The sequence below is a fragment of the Phragmites australis genome, chromosome 15, assembly GCF_958298935.1.
Source record: "Phragmites australis chromosome 15, lpPhrAust1.1, whole genome shotgun sequence".
Classification (NCBI taxonomy): domain Eukaryota; kingdom Viridiplantae; phylum Streptophyta; class Magnoliopsida; order Poales; family Poaceae; genus Phragmites; species Phragmites australis.
In genome coordinates this window covers 611,133-621,543 of record NC_084935.1, presented here as the reverse complement: position 1 = coordinate 621,543, position 10,411 = coordinate 611,133, and the positions used below count along the sequence as shown (strand labels likewise).

The window sequence follows — 10,411 nt, the reverse complement described above, 5'->3', positions numbered from 1 at the left end:
TCACTAGATGCACTCGTCAATTACATCTCAGGCCTTGACACAACATATGAAATGATCGGTGCTGTTGATTAGTGCATAGAATTAACCTGCAAGAGCAGAGGAGAGAGAAAGAAGAAGATTGCGCCACGTGTCTGCTTATCTTTTATGCAGGTCAAGTAGCAACTTGCAACCTGTGACATTGTAGTATATCACAGCAATGATCAGGTCAACGTTTTATTTATTAGTCTTTTCTTTGGTCTCACCCTTGATCGATACTCTAGTGTAAGCATGGGTGTCAATAATTTGTTTGGTCCAACTCGGTTATCTTGATAGCTCTGCTTCCATTCCCAACAATGTCAACGAATACATAGTTTACCTTGTTTCCGGGGAGGGATCAATGTATCTAGCTCGCTGCACATGCCGATGGAATTCAGTAAAATTGAAGCCACAGCTCTTGCAAGTAATCACCGCCATAACCAAGATAATCTACAAATAACGAATCCATTCTTCCACGGCTCGGTGCTCGAAGAACACTTTCACTTATTAGCCAGGCACATGCCACCACCTTCTTCCCGAAGTGTACAGGTTCTCTGAACAAGAGACGAACTGACAGTAGCGTACTGGATGAATTACTGACACTCGCATGTGTAGGATGGCGCAGGCAGCAGCAAAGCGGAGCACAACAAGGATGTGCTCCCTTGGCGTCAGGCAGGTGAGGATCACTGTGGATCGGATCGGATCTAGGTAGATCCTGCGAGGAGATCGTCTCGGGGCCAAATCTTCTGGGCATTGGTGTTGGGTCCAGTTCGCTGCACAGGGCTCAAGTCTAAAGAACTTGCCATGCTTGGAACCCGGGTTCGTTGCCTGGGTTTGCGTGGCAATCATGGGTCTGCCCATGTTCAGGTAACTTAGGGCAAGTCTTTCTGAAAGTCCTCCTGTACGGAGAAATTTTAGAATTTAACATCCAATTTACGTGTCTTTAGATTTAACACATCCAATCGCATGCCTTTCAAAACGTAACACGGGAACTGTGAATTTCTTCATTTCTTAACACTTCGGACTATTTTGCTCCTTTTTTCTTCCTTCTCCTCTTCTCTCTCCTTTCTCCTCCCATTTCGATGCCGAGATCACGCAGGACTATGGCCACGGCAGTCGACCGCTCGAGGGGTGGGTCCCCCGGTCGACCTCCTCCCTGTACTCCGCTACGATGTACATCCGGCCGCCGGCAATAGCGCAGGAGCCCGTCCACCCCACCCACATCCCGCGCGCCATCTCGCCCCATGCGACCGCCGTCATGTCGTACACCGCACCCCTCGGTATGCGCTCGAATGGCCACGCCCACCCCTCAGTCACGTACAGCTTGCCACCGGCCGCCGCGGTGTCGTATCACGCCAGCGCTGCCAGTGCCCACCACCCCTCCTCTGGGTCGAACACCTCCACCTCCCCAGCCACCACCACCCGCCCTCCGCTCCTGATCGCCTTCTCGCCGTCCTCCGCCACGCCCTCAATCACGTAGATCTCGCCACGACGGGGGAGCCTCACCACAGCAAACGACCTAGCCGCGCTGCCGCCGGGCACCGGCAACAGCATGAGCCACCTCCTCGAGAAAGGATCGAGCGTCTGTCATTGGAGTTACCGAGAAACAGGGTCGAAGGCAAAGACGAAGAGGAACAACGACGAGAACGGCATGGCCCCTGCCCCTGCCGAGAAGAGCAGAGGCTTGGCCGGCATGTCGACGAGGAAGTGGTTCCAGGTTGAGGAGACGGTGCAGAAGAGGTGATGGTGGAGGAAGGGCAGGTGGAAGAGGCACTTCTCGGCCACCTCCTCCGGCAGGCCGGGGATCAGCTCCACGACCTCTTCCCCGTCCCCTCTTTGGCATCCAGCACCTGCTGCTTGCTCATGGTGGTGGGGCGGGGTGGAGTCGTACGATTTTTCGATCGGATTTGGTGCGGTTCGCTTTGCTTCGTGGTGGAGAAATTTCAGCTCGACGTCGGAATGGGAGGAGAAAGGAAATAGAAGACGGGAATGAAGGAGAAAGGGGCAAAATAGTCTATAAGGGTAGGAAATGAAGAAATTCGTAACTCTGGTGTTATATTCTGAAAGTCACACGAATTAGATGTTAAATCCGGAGGCTCGTGAATTAAATGTTAAATTCTGAAATTTCTCCCTTGTACGGCTCCCGCACTCCCCTCCCTTGGCACAAGCATTATTTTCCAGAATGTATGAGATGGCAATGCAACTTCAGGTCTATCTATGATTTTCTTTTAAGAATTGGGCATGAGCTAGGTCCATTTCTGATATATCACGATCACATACATATACACGGTAGGCCCTATGAACATACAGTGCAGAGCAACTGGCATCGATCTTTTGGCTGCTCAATTGTATCCTTTCCTCAAGCTTCGCCTTGCAGACATCCGGCCGGTCATTTGCAAGTTTGACAGGTACTTATCTGGATGGTGCGGCAAGCTCCTCAATCAACCTGGCTGAAACTCTAGTCAGTGTTGTTCTCTCCTCCTTACCTGTCCATGCCATGTGCTCAATTGACATCCCAAAGGGCGCTCTGGAAGTCATGGATCAAAAACGTCGTGCAATTCTTTGGACTGGTGACGACAAGTGCTCTGGAGGTCACTGTAAGGTCACTTGGGAAGTCGTCTGCACTCCAAAGTGTAAAAGAATCTGAAGCTCCAAAACAAGTGCCTCCTCCAGATTCTTGGCGCGGTTGCATGAGGGATCGACCACGCCATGGTAGCTCTGGTGTGCCACCGTGTCTATGGCACTGGCTCGGGAAGAGACCTTGGTGATACACATTATCTGGACACCTCCGTCTGGAGCAGCCTGCTCCAAATTCTATCGGCCTTCCGCGAGTCCACCTCGGTGGTCGTCGGGAACGGGAACCACACTGCTTTTTGGGAGGATCACTGGATTGGCCCAGCACCACTTTCTCAGCTCACGCCCGTGCTTTACTCGCACCGTACCAGGGCGAACATCTCGGTGGGCATGGGCCTGACATATCCAACCTCGACTGACTGCGGCTGCTGCAAATGAGCTCCACTCCCTTCTCGCGGCCCTCAACCAAGTGGTCCTCCCGCTTGACGCTGCGGATGAGCGCCGCAGGAGGAGCGGCGGCGTTCCTTTCCTCTGGTTCCTACACCACCAACAACTACCAACCCGCCATCTCCTTCAACACAGAGACGACGGCCTACCCCTTCTGCTCCTCCCCGGAAACTCAAGAGGACCTGCTTCTCCACTGCCAACACGCACGCGATGTCTGGGCGGCCACCGCCGGATCCGATGTGTCAAACGTAGCACACGTTCGGGATCTTTGGTCGGCTCCGAGCCTCTGCCAAGCTCCACCAGGCTGCATCCGCACCTCGACCCTGACGGCAGTCCTCTGGAACATTTGGAAGAACCGTGACAATAAGGTCTTCCGCAATGACCTCTTGTCCACTGCGCAGCTCTTGCGTCACGCCACCGCTGATCTCATGCTCTGGGTTCACCGAGCTCGGGACCCTGTTCTGAAGACAAAGCTTGGCGCCTGGGGAGATAGACTACACAATGTAATCGAGTAGATATGTGCCTTTTTTTTATTCACTCTCCCTCTCCCTCAAAACTTGCAGATCTAAGATGTAAAACTTTCATCCGTTGGTGGTATTTGTTAGGATTTTAACGGAAGTATCATCACGATCATCAAGTTAGGTACAAGATCAATACATAAGATACGATATTTTTTTTTAACGAGCTTCGATCAAGTTACCTACATCCTCAGGGCATGATTACGGGCGCTTCTCCCTAACCATTTCAATCTTGCCATTGGTTACAACTGTGGTGTCTTCTATTTAAAGGCCCGAAATTAGGAGTTCGACTACAACTCTAATCCTAGTCCCACCCAATTACAACTCAAGTCCATCTGTAACCAACTATATACACATATTCGACACATATTCTAACAAACTCCACCTTGATAAATATGCACACCAATTTGAGTCCGCCATGTGTGAACCTCCATGTACCTAGACTTGAGCCGTCTATCTCCACTGCTCATCCTGAACGGTCTGATGAGGATGCCTCGCCGCCAGGAACATATTCCGCAAAATTTGCATCTCACACCTCCATGACTTCACCTTTTAGCTTGTACTGATGACCTTCCGTCTTCTCACCTATCATCATAGTCTTGCCATCCTGCATCACATCCAAGATCTTCTTATCTGACATCGCCTGATACAACCATCCTTCTTTATGCAGAAATCCAAGCGATATTAGATTCTTCCTAAGTCCCGGCACATGCTGCACACTCTCAAGTAACACTTCTTGTCCATCATACATCTTCAGTTTGATATTACCGACTCCCATAACACAGTTGTCGGTGAATCAGGAACCGGGGGTCCCCGAATCCCGAGGCCAGGCCAGCAATCCGCCACATGGCGCCATCCCGCGAAGTCTCCTCCGCAAGGTAAAAAAGATTAAGTCTCGGGAGAGGGCGCTTGGGGTCACAGTCAGTGGTCCCCGAGTACCCGAGTTCCCCGATGATCCACGAAGTCTAAGTGCCGGGAAGAAAGTGCTCGGGAAGGTATACGGTGGCCCCCGAGCACCCGAGTCCCCCGACGGTCAGGAAAGCTAAGTACCGGGAGAAACGTGCCCGGGGCCGCGAGCGGCGGCCCCCTGGGCGCCCAAGTATCCCGAGAACCCACTGAAGGAAGTTCCGGGAGAGAGTGCTCGGGGCTGCGTGCGGCAGCCCCCGAGCATTCGGTCCCCCGAGGATCCGTACAAGCGTGCCCGGGAGAGAATGCTCGGGGAGGTGAACAGTACCCCCGAGCACTCGGTTCCCCGAGGACAAGAAAGGGCATTCTCGGGAGAGGGTGCTCGGGGAGGTGAACAGTGACCCCCGAGCACTCGGTTCCCCGACGACCCAGAGAGCCCCCTGACAGTGGCCCCCGAGGGGCCCATTGATGAGGTGTCAGCCAGTCAAAGGCCCAAGGCCGTATTTAAAGAGCGTGCGTGGCATGTCACCTCCAGCTGCTCCCGTCACGCTCGGTGTCAGTTCCTGCCACATTCTGGCGGGGTCATTGAATGCACGGGTCCCATCCCGTGCCATCCGGCCTGTCTCGGGATAACGTCGTAAGGGCCGAGGTGTTCCGTCTGCCGCGCTGCTGTGGTAGGGGAACAAGACAGGACGGGCACGCCGGGCCGCTCCGCGGCTGCCTGGTGGGCCCTCTCCACGGCGCCCGTTGCCAGTGCATTTATGGTAACGAATGACCGGGCGTGTGACGCATTTTCCACCCCCGGTCACTTCGCCCAGAGGTGATGATGACGCCTTTTCCATTTATGGTGCCTTGGAACTCGTGCCCTCCCGTTCGGGGCACGCTGCTGCCGGCGGGTATTTAAAGCCGTCGGCAGCACAGACAAAAAGAAGAAGAACAGCACGGACAGAACAAGCTCTCCGGCGCTCAAGAATATCAGAACAGGCTTTGAGTAGAGAAGAGAAGATCGAGAGCACCCAGAGCCAAGAGATACGCGCAGACCGAAGAATAAGGAGCCCCAGGCTCTAAGATAGTTAGACATTCTTGTAACCAGCAACATCCTTGAGGGACATCCTCAAGGCATTTATAGTATCCATACAGGAGTAGGGTGTTACGCCTCCGTGCGGCCCGAACCTGTCTAAACACCAACGCATTTACCCCGTTCCGCATTAGACCATTCCACCCCACCGGCCATCGCATTCATACCCATTTATTTCTCCGACGAACATATTCAGGATCATCCCCCCGGCCGAATCTCTAAAAAGGGGTCTCCTAGGATTCCTGCGACAGGAGTTCACCCTTCGACAACAGTAACCCGTGTCATCTCCCAAGCGAGCAAGACCAAAATCACCTTCAGAGTGTGAAGGGAACCACTCCTTGTTTGATGTTGTATGATATGAACTTGCCGAATCTAACAGCCATACTTCACCACAAGACTTATCACTTGATAGCACGAGAAGATCACCATCGCTATCCGAGTCATCTTTCTTGGAAATCACAATATTTGTCACGCCCTTCTTCAGTTCTGGACAATCTTTCCTTACATATCCCCAATCCTTGCATTTATAGCACTGTGGCCCCTTCTTCTTCTTTTTCTTGTTAGTCTCCCTGCCTCGATCACCTTTGATGAAAAAAGCATCTCCATATGAACTCTCACTAGCATTGTTCTTTCTCCTTTGTTCATGAGCAAACAACGCTGCAAGAATATCATCCACTTTGATTGTCTCTTTACCATACATCAGTGTTATGACCAACTGCTCATAAGACCTTGGAAAGGAACGTAGAAGAATAATCATCTTGTCTTCATCATCAATCGTCACCTCCACCTTCACAAGATCAGCAACAACTTGATTAAAGATGTTTACGTGCTCAGCAAGATCCGACCCCTCTTGCATCTTCAGCCTGTACAGTTTATGCTTCAGATACAACTTCTGAGTCAATATCTTGGACATGAATTGACCATCCAATTTATCCTAAATTTTCTTAGGTGATGTTTCATCTATGACATGTTACATGATCTGATCGGAGAGACACAACCTGATTGTCGCCGCCGCTTGCGCTTGCATCTCCTCCCACCTGTCATCATCTATCTTGGCATGCTTCTTGTCGCTGAGAGCTCTGATGATTTTTTTTTATCACAGTTGAGTTCTTCTCTACAGACATAAGTACATAACCACCATAGATAAATATGTAATCCAAAGCAAGGTGCCACATCTCACATTAAACATGCCAAGTACCATCTGAAAGAAGTTTCCTGAACTTCACTGTGGCCTCCAGCTGACTAGTGGTGTCATCTGACCATACTTTGTCCACCAATTCTGACAGGCCTTCGAGCTAACTGGATACAAAATACAAACTAACGAAATTTGAAAAGAAACAAAAGATGAGCAAAACGAAAGAAGTTCATGAAACAATTGAAGCATTTTTCTTCTCCTTGACATTTTCAGATACCAAAATATCAGATTCATTTCATACTATTTGTCATTTCCCAATCCACAAAAGAAACATGGATTCTACACAGTACGTATTTTCAGCCACATTTATCTACTGAGTGGAAAAGGTTTATGGTGGAGACATTTGTACATTAACCATCTATTATTTTTTGGACTTCTCTTTTGTGCATTAATCATGCGCTTCAAAAAATGACCAATGTTCCAACTTGTGTGAACAAACTACGATCCATTGCCTGAGTTTGAATTGCTACCTTCGAAACCAAATGTATGCATCACATGATTCACTCCACGGGAGAGATGCCTTGGCATCGGTCAGTTTTTACATGATTTGTTTCGTCATGGAACCAAGACTAATTTATCTGCAGTACTTTATTGGGCACCGACATTCAGTCAGTCATGTTGTACCATTTTTCTTATTTATATTTCTTGAACTCATATTCTTCCAATTTAAGACCCTCCATTTACGTTTCTTTGTTGTCTTAAGTTGATCTATGACCATGTAGACTTGCTCATTATTTTACATCCACCAGGTGCTTTAAATTTTGTTTATTTTTCTCAAATTCTTTTTATTTTATCAATATTTTACTTGTCCAAAATTCTGATGCAGAAGTTTCAACTTCTGTTGCGATGCGTCAAACTATGGGCTAGAAAGAGAGGACTTTGTTGTCATGTATGTGGTTTAATTTGGTAGATGAAGGGAAATTTTCACAACGCGGTGCACATGTACATTCTATCTCGACTGTGTATTTGCGTTGAGATTCGTGCTGAAGGGTTAGGTAAAAATAAATATGGTAGATAAGAGAATAAATGGATGGACGGTTGAGATAGAATTTGTGTATACACCGCATTACGTAATTGCATTTTCCGTAGATAGGCTAAGGATCATGCAAAATGTTAGACTCTAATACCATCTGTAGAGGGAGAAGTCCCTTGAACTTTAAAAAAAAAATTGTAGAGGCAACTACAGTCTGCTGCTTGCCTGCTGTTGTTGCCACTTGGATGGACGGCCACTGACAAAGTTTTCTGTGCACAATACTGCACTAAGGGGGTGATTGGTTGCCTGTATCCGTCCAGCTCTGCTGCGTATAATCTCAGAGAAAAGCGTGTTTGGTTGGCCGTATGCACTGCTTCAGTCTCACCCGACAGATGCAAATGCATGTCCGCAGCTTGGTTGGGTGGATGCAGGCTGTTGCATCCGCTCATGCAAGCAAACCCAATTGTCGGTGTCACAAAATCACCTTCATACGAGCAACCAATCAGAATCTCAGCTCTTGGATCTGCTCATACGACCTCAGATTCAATCAACCAAACAGAAACTCAGCTCAGCATGTTCAGACAGATATAATCAACTAAACACTCTTTTCTTCAACACTCTTACATCCGCTCAACTTGCTTCCCCACAACCTACATATACGGTCCATCATATGAGCAACCAATCATACCCTAAACTTCTCAAGTTCATTCCAGCATCAATGGCAATGGGTCTGAAGTCTAATCAATATTGTTGAGAGAGGCACTGGTGTTGGTTCTTTATTGCGACGGAAAGCAAAAAAAAAGAAGATCACTGGACCTTATATGAATGATTGTTCAACAGTTTGTCACAGATCTCAGTTGGTGGATTGCTGTTAAATTAGTATGACCAGGAGCAACAGCTTTTTCAAAACATCTCATACCTTTGTGAACAAGATAATGGATCCTACAGCAAGAACAGGCAGTGCATCTGAACCTAGGATTGTAAAATCTGTTCTCAGGCCTGAAAATCCTCTAACTATCAGTTTTCACGGTATGAAAATTGTCGGATTTTCTGATTTTCCACTTGTGCACTAGGTATTAGGTGAGGATTTAGGAACAACTCCCTGTGATTAGAAAATCCCTTGTCCCTGACGATTATCTGAGTTACATCCCACACAATATTGTCGTTCTAACAGTCTCACACTCGTCTTTTTTTAACTGAATCGGTATCAGAGCTGACTATTGTATTAATAATAAGAAAAGCCGGCGGGCTGAATTACTTGGTTAATTGAGGAAAAATTGAGCAAAAAGTACAAGACACAATGGCCTAGAGCACCGTGGAGACGACGTCAACTCTTAAACCATCTACCTAGCAAGACTAGACCTAAGATGGTCGACAACGCCCCAAAGAAAAAGAAAGCCAAACCCATGGAGAGAGTATCACCCAGACGATGCCTCCAAGGGAGGAATGACACCAAAGACGTTGTCGTCAACCAATCCAAAACATCGGACCTGATCTTTCACCCGCAGACCCTCCCGGGATCGGTAAAGAATACCATAGCACCGCCTCCAAGAAGGGAAACGATACACGAGTGAAAGTGCATATAGCCCTTATGTGTGGTTTTAGTAATTAATGATAATAACTATGGACTAACTATGTGTTAAGAATTATTTGTAGTATATTTCATAGGTGATGCATGGAAGATTGAGCATGGATTCATTATGGAATGCCATGTAGTTGAGATATATGCATCAAGATAAATGAGCTCTAAGTGTTGCTCGGGAGATGTATAAATGATAAAGCATGGATTCGTTGAGAATTATCATGAGTTCAAAGAATTCCATCAAATTCATTGAGATCTTAGTGATGCTGAAAAGAGGAAAGATGAACTCATAGAAGATTGGCGATAAGCATGAAGACTAAGTCACTTGTGGAGGTTAAGTAACTAAAGGTATAAAATTATTAATTAAGTTTTATATACTAACCCGTGTGCTTTGTACTTGAGAATGAGTTAGGATTAAGTTCCATAAGAAGAAATAAGTTGAATTGAGCTATTCTATATGTCAATAAGTGAAGAATAAGATCGGACTCTATATATATGATAAAGCGAATTCTTTGAAGATGTCGGATACAAAATGATTTTCTATGTCAAGACGGTCAAGTGCAAGCAAGACTCGGCCGTGATGGACCATCCATAGTAAAAAGCAAGCAAATAACTTGGCGTTGAAGGACCAAAGCGGTGGTGAAGAGCGAGTGAAGACTTTGCGTCAATGGACCGTGGGAAGCTATGAATGATTCGCATCAATCATTTGAAGAATCAAGAAGAGATGGAGTGAAGATTATATAGAAGTTGGTAACCCTTAAGGTTTGAAATAAAGAAGCGATACTTGAAGGTATTCAAAGGCTCAAATTGGTTCAAACGAGTTTTACATTTGAATTTGAGTATAGGTATGCTACACTATTAAGAGGGATGCAACGTAGAGCTAATTGTCGTGTCTCAATGCTCAAGAGTTTCTAACCAAACCCAAGTGAGAGTTCTTTTTAGAAATTCGGTGTGGAAAGTGTCCAAATTGAGTTTCAGAGTGTTCCTAGTTTGATCAAATATGTTTGGAATCACAAATTTAGTTGGGATGTGTAGCCCTCTGAATAAGCTTTCCATAGAGTTCAAAATCGTCGAAATCGGACTTCGGGATCAAAAGTTATCGTCGTTTTTAGAGGGCCAGCTG

At 47.3% G+C, this 10,411-nt stretch overlaps 1 pseudogene; it reads right to left on the bottom strand.

Annotated features, from left to right (window-relative positions):
* Positions 1-1,116: 1,116 nt before the first annotated feature.
* LOC133892953 (F-box protein AFR-like) lies at positions 1,117-4,194 on the bottom strand (annotated as a pseudogene).
* Positions 4,195-10,411: the final 6,217 nt, after the last annotated feature.